Source organism: Monodon monoceros, unplaced genomic scaffold, assembly GCF_005190385.1.
Source record: "Monodon monoceros isolate NGI ecotype Baffin Bay Population unplaced genomic scaffold, NGI_Narwhal_1 Super_Scaffold_3, whole genome shotgun sequence".
In the NCBI taxonomy this organism is placed as follows: Eukaryota; Metazoa; Chordata; class Mammalia; order Artiodactyla; family Monodontidae; genus Monodon; species Monodon monoceros.
Window position 1 is genome coordinate 56,800,884 of NW_021703780.1, and position 7,006 is coordinate 56,807,889.

General features: G+C 44.9%; 1 pseudogene; it reads right to left on the minus strand.

Annotated features, from left to right (window-relative positions):
- Nucleotides 1–2,017: 2,017 nt before the first annotated feature.
- On the minus strand, nucleotides 2,018–2,130 carry LOC114908185 (annotated as a pseudogene).
- Nucleotides 2,131–7,006: the final 4,876 nt, after the last annotated feature.

Below are 7,006 nucleotides of genomic sequence, written 5' to 3' on the forward strand. Positions count from 1 at the left end.
ATTGAAATTCTAGTTTTAAGAATATTTATCTCTATTTTCCAATCTCCCTGCCAGCTCTCACCCAGACATAAACTCTTTTAATATTTTGTATGTTTCCTTTCGACTGCTTTTTTTTTAAGTGCAGGTGAAAATATGTGATTTATACAAATTTGTATTCTTTGTTCCCCTTTAGACGGCACCATAAGCGTTTTATCCTATCATCACGAACGTTTTCTAAGTGTAATTTTAGTGGATTCTCCACATTCATTTTAACAGATACCATGGATTGTTTACACACCCGCTCCTTGCCAGCATTTTGCATATTCTGGCATTTCCTTATCACTGTAGTGTGAGGCAAACATGTTTGGGTGTCAGCCTTTGACCCCAACTGTTTTTCTCATGGCAGTTTCCTAGAATTGGAGCTCCTAGGCAAAAGGGTACACAGTGTTCTAAGGTTCTTGACATCGGCTGCTAAGCTGCCTTCCAGAAAGGATGTAACAGTGTGATATGGCCACCAGAGAGAGTCTTTGCTCCAGTCAGCTTGGAGAGAATTTAGGAAACCTATCTCAGGGGTTTAATTTGCTTTTCTTTCATCGTTAGTGAACTTGAACTTATTCCCACAATTGTTTTGAGCACTTTTATGTCTCCTCCTGCCTATCCATAGTCTTTGCTCACTTTCTCTCTGCGGTCTGCATGTTCTCCCCATCACGGGGGTGTCAGCCCTTTATCTGCTAAAGACAGTATCCTTTTGTCTACTCTATCTTTGAAGACCATTTGCCCCAGTTCACCATTTGCTTCTGCCCCAGGTAAACAGATCTTGGCTGTGATTCTCTGGATTTGCCTGTCTCTCCAGGTTCTCAAGTGGCTGTTTGCCCTGTGACCTCAGTTCTGTGATGGGTCCAAGAAAAGTCACTGACTTTCCGTTTTTTAAAGCTTTTTCTTCAGGATGGGAGTAATGACTTCCAGATTCTTTACATGTCAGAGCTGAAACCAGAAGAGATTTATTTTCTCAGGAAATTTTAAACTCTGAATTCAATTTCTCTAATGGTTAGAGGACCATTCAACCATTAAAGAAGTTGAATTTGTAACCACAAAGCTCCCCACAAAGATCTCCAGGCCTCTGCATTTCACTGGAGGAGTCTACCAAACACTGAAGAGTCTGATAACTTTGGTTTGCTTAAAAAAAATTCTGTCTGGATGATTTTCTAGATCTTAATCCTCTTTCCATTAGCACAAATTTTCATTTTAACGTAAAATGTATTTCTAGTTTGTGTGTCTAGTTATGTTTTTGCATCTTCAGTACTGACCGCTAGAATATGGGCGCAGTTATTCTGACTTTGCGTCCTTAATCACCATATTCATTCTGCGTATTTTAGCGTATTGTCTTATTCTTCCGTTAGAAGCTTTAATTCCCTTTCCTTTCTCTTTTCTATAAGCTTTATGACTTTGCTGATGGAATTTTAAACATGTGCAGATAGAAGTGAATGATCCCTTGTACCAATTGCCTTTGAGAGTGGCCTGACATGGCTCCTTTGGATTTTCACCAACATCAATGAAAAACAAAACAAAACAAACACCACCACCACCAAAACAGCAAGACGACTCTTCTTTTTAATTTTTTGACAGGAAAGTAGGATTTATTGGTGGGCACGAGTAAGGAGGGGACAGCACCAAGGCTCTCGCGAGCGCAGGGCCCGTCATCTGTCCAGAGGGCCACGATTAGGGATGTATATGACCCCACAGCCATCCGGGATGAGCCGCTTTTCTGCCACCATGTTTTCAAATTCACCTGCATTAAACTTAGTAAATCCCCACTTCTTGGAGATGTGGATCTTCTGGCCACCAGGGAACTTGACCTTGGCCCTGTGGAGGGCCTCAATCACATGCTCCTTGTTCTGCAGCTTGGTGAGGTTGGACTTTATGACTTGGCCAATGTGGACTCTGGCCACTGTGCCCTGGGGCTTTCCAAAGGCACCTTGCGTACCCGTCTGGAGCCTAGGTTGGGGACAGCATGCCAGTCATGATGTCCACTGGAAAGGGCTGTTTCCAAGGTCCCTTAGGGCAACAGGCTGAATACACTATGGAGGAGGCTGCTGTTTGCAGCCATTGCACACTGGGAAGACAACTCTTAATCACCTTCCTGCTTTGCCATAGTTACTCCATTCAAGGGCTGGATTCCCTAACTTTGTATCTGCCTGGGGAGGGGCATGTAGCTGGTGCCATGATTTAAACATTGCACTGGGGGCTTCTGGAGGCAGGTACCACGTCCTAACCAAGCGCTCCTGGTTTCCCTCTTCTGGACTGTAGCACAGTCAGGCACACGGGACAGGAGCAGCGGGGCAGCGTGGGCAGCTTGGGGCAGTCATTGCAGCTCTGCTCTGGGGACAGTAATAATCTCTGGAGGTCCCCTATGCTTGGATTTCCAAACCAGGCTGTATGTTTAAAGCACCCAGGAAACTTGTCGGATCCAGATTTTTGGCCTCCCTGCCAAGAGAATCTGATTCCATAGTCTGGGCCTCAGAACTTTTAACAAGACCCTGAGGTCGTTCTGCTACATTACCAGTTTCAAAAACCCTCAATCCAGTGCATTCATTGATCTCCAGGAAGCAACCCACCTATACAGGTCTCAGAACCTGTTAGTGGTCTTCTTTCTCTGGAGATCTTTTTTAGAAAACTTCTGGTTACTCATCCTGGTGTTATTCAATCCATAAACTTTCCTGAGCAACTCATTCAACCCCTGAGTACACAGCCAGCTCCGGAGCAGGACACCCATGGGGACTTGGGTCAAAGCAAGAGATGAGAAGTTTGAGTTGATTTTCTGGGTAAGCCGTGAGAATGCTATTGTCGCATAATGGATCCCCAGCTCCACAGCCAAGATCAGGATTTTAAAAGCAGCTGGTGGAGATGCTGCTGTTTTCACCAGAGCCAGGCCTGTGTTTTTCCTTTGTTAGGTGATGCCCATGGTCCTGCCAAGCAGGCCAGACCCTGGCAAAGCAGTGGCCTTCCCCATCTCCCACCAGGACCTCCCTTGCTCTAACATCTCCTTTTCTGGCTCCAAGTCCATTTCTCCAGCCTTGCCTCATTTATCCCCCGACTCCTGAGCACGGCACCCTTGTCCCAGCATTTGCTGGGCAAACTCCCCTGTCCAGAGCAGAACTTCTCATGATGGTCTTTGCCAACAGCCTGGAACTTGTCAGACGAATGAGTTTTGCATCTTTCTTACCCAGCCTTAGTCAAACCCGCTGAAAGCAGCAACCACTTTAATCTCTCTCCTGTACTTTGTCCTGCTCTTGACCTGCTGGAGCAGACGCTATCAGGAGTGGCCAAAGTTTACCTTGGCTTTACTGCACAACTGTGTGTCCAACTGGCCCAGGAGCCCAGGAACGAAGTTCCAGGAAAGTGAGAACGATGACCTTCTTAGTCCTTTCTGAGATGCACGATTCTGCCTCACGAGGGTTTTCCTTCCGTACTGCTGACCCTGCTTCCATGGTGGAGCAGAGCTGGACAGGCCCTACAAAGCAGGGAGGCCAAATTCCATGAGACCAGGTCACCGGGTGGGTCTGCCTTCGTCATCCTCTGGGAAGTAATACATTGCATGATCCTGACAACTGCTGAGAACCTGATATTCTTGGAAGTGCATTACCTTTCAGCAAGTGAGTGGCCCCACCCCACCCCTACTTTCCTTTTCCAAGACCCTTTCACAATCTGTCATTCCCACCCCACCAAGGAACAGGGTGCTGTCTAGGGCCTTAGCACTTAGCCATTCCTAGGGTAGGACAGTCTAGATTGGAAGGTTTGTTTTCTTTTAATCTTACCCTCAGGACTATCATGTACAGTTGTAGAGTCTGTGCACTGCACAACTCCGTGGGATGCCATTTACACAGCCTGAGGTGAATGAGGCAATGCCCTGCTAACCCTAATCCTTCACACTTCCTGCCTCACCCTGACCCCCCCTGATTCACCTATGTCATATGACTCTAAATCAGGGGTTGGCAAACTATGGCCCACAGAGGACTTAGAAGTTTTACTGGGAGGATATTTTGGTGTCTTGTCCTGTTTATTTCCTTTTTTTTCTTGGCTGCGCCACGGTGCTTACAGGATCTTGGTTCCCCAACCAGGGACTGAATCCGGGGCCATGGCAGTTGAAAGTACCAAGTCCTAACCACTGGACCGCCAGGGGATTCCCCCCTCACCTTTTTTTTTTTTTAATTAATTTTTCTTTTTTCCAGAAAGAGCTCGCAGGCGGTAAGCTTTCTAGGTCCAGGGGATTGTCATGGTCACATGAGCCTGGGTAGTTGCCTGGGGCCCTGCATTCAGAAGAGCCTCACACTTGGTTTAATGTTCTGATACTGTCATCTTAAAATTCTTAGCGTTTCTAAACAAGGGGACCCACATTTTCATTTTGCACTGTGTCCCACAAACAGTCCAGTCTGGCATTTTGCATGTTCAAGGACATTGTTATTTTGTTCTCACACTTAATGATAGTAAACTGGGCACAGAATTCTAGGCTCAGAATCACTTTCCTTCCGAATTTTGTAGATAGCTCCCACTTTGAGGATGGGCAATCAGATGCCAGTCTATTTGCTGAAACTTCACGTGTATGTCTCCCTCTGGAAACTTGTAGGATTTTCTCTTTATCCTTAGCCAAGGATCTTTGGCGTCTTTAAGAGGTTGAAACTTCACTGGGTGATGTCTGTGTGTGACTTTTTCCCCCGTTATTGCTTCTCACAACCTGGGGGCACCTCAAAGCAATTCACTTAAAACAAAACAAAACAAAACAAACAAAAAACCCCCACTATTTTCTATTCCCTATTAAAATAAAAAAATTTTAAAGTCTCTCTTTCTGGAATGTTTATTAGATGGAAGATAGATCCGGGAACTCCAATATTCATACCTCTCATCAGCTTGTTTTTTTCCTATTTCTTATCTCTTTGTCAGATTCCCTTGACTTTGCCTTCCAGATTACATCTCCAGGCAAGGCTTCTTCTGTCAGCCACCAGTAGTCCTCAATAGAAAGGTCAGGGTGAACCAGCTGACAGCCATGCCAGTAGAAGCTGACTCACCAAAAGCCACATGGGCACTGGCATCGGTGGCATCTGCTCTAACAAGGTACATCTGTGAAATAACTGTACATTTCCCCAGAGTTAAATAAAACAATGTTATCAGGCTTAAATAAAACAATGTTGCAAAGCTTCGAGCACACTATTAGTGTTCCATAAACGTTAGCTCTTATGAAAGATGAATAGTATTTAAACACTGGCTTCTTAACACCAGCTTCTTATGCCACCTCCCTTTTCCAGTTTTCTGATCCCCCCAGGCCAGATGCAATCCCTCTCCCTTTGCAACAATGCAATGTGTTTATCTTACAGTAAGTTAACAAAAGTACACAAGAGAATGATAAGCAGAAACAGAAAGAGCTTATGACCCAGTAGGAGAGGGTGTACACCTTACTCATTGTCCTGAATGTGGCCTGTACTGTTATAACGTTTGTTTGGGCACCTTCTACCATAGAGAAACGTGTAATCATTCTGAAAATACCTACGTGCTTCTGCGTCACTCGGGTGCTGGCAGTTTTGTGAGATCTAGATCAAAACTCAGCTCATCAAATGACCTTTGTCCTGTCTTTAGTTTTCTGTAAAGATCTTGCCCACTCGAACACACGGCAGGGCAAACCTGCACATGATTTATCATATTTGGCAACATTATGCAGAAGGAAGTCCAAATGAAAAAACTCTAAAGGGAATGAGACTATTTTGGTTCCAACGTCCTGGCTGACCACTCTTTAGCTGTATGACTTTGGGCAAGTCATTTAACCTCTCTGAGCTTCATTTTCCTCCTTTTAAAAATGGAGATGCCTTTCAAATGTACCTGGTTCCATCCTCCACCTTCCCCATATACTTCCACATCTATATATTGTCCTTAGAATGAAATCCAAAATCTTATGCGGTACCCAGAAGAGATAGTTAGGATGAGGTAAGGTACTTGTGGCACCTTTATAAAAGTGCTGTGCTTTCCCCATTCTCATCCACAGGACCCCATCTTCCTCCAGTCCTCTGAGATGACCATCTTTCCATTCCTCAAAATCACCAGGTTCCCAATTGTATATCCTCTGCCAAGCTCATCATGATGTCACCACCACTGAACGTTCTTTTACCTCCTCATTTACAGGGAGGCGACCTACTGCTTTTCCAAGAGAGTGGATCTCTTGGGAGCTCCATCCAAGGCCGTGATGGTTAGAGCTGCCACGAACACATAAAAAGCTTGTATTTTAAAATGAACCAACTTATTCTTTGCTGTTCAGACTCTCTCCCAGAAAACAGGCTAGGAAACAGGAAATCCTTGCTTTTATGTGGATTAAAGCCACACATCAGATTAAAAAAGAGCCATTTGGAAGTGTGGTGAGAATGCCAGCTGCTTGAATGCTGAGGGAGGGTCTCTGCATCTTCGGACATCCAGGGCTTTATGTGCAAGTCTTGGTGGTGTCCATTTTGAGCCCTCAGGCCTGATTCCTCTTCCTTGGCTCTCAGCTGTGTCTCTGATAGTGGAGGCTGCTCAACAGGTATGTGTGTGACAGCTGCCTTAATGGCTGGCTGGCTCCTGTCCCCACAAGCCAAAGATGAATGAAGGATGAGCTGGATGTCAGAGCTCCAATTCACAGGTCACAGGACTGTGATTCACAGAACTCCATATTATATTAGTACATAAATTCCATTATTTTAGTAAACAAACCCCTTAGTAGAGCCAGCTTATTATTTCCAGATTCCTTCTTTACCAGGATCAAGAAGTGGAGATATGGAGGGAATGTGTCAGAAGCATTACTTCTTAGGGTTGCTACGGGTTAGTTTAGGGAATTATGAATCATTTCCATCAGCAATGCATAAGTTTAAAAGCATTCATCCCCCAGCAAAGATTTTTGCTGACTTCCAGACTAAAAAGATTTCACTAATCTCATTCTACAGTTGGTGCCATGGGGTTCTGGGCAATGCAGAATACTGGGGTACTTTACTATCTGAAGTTGTCGGAACCG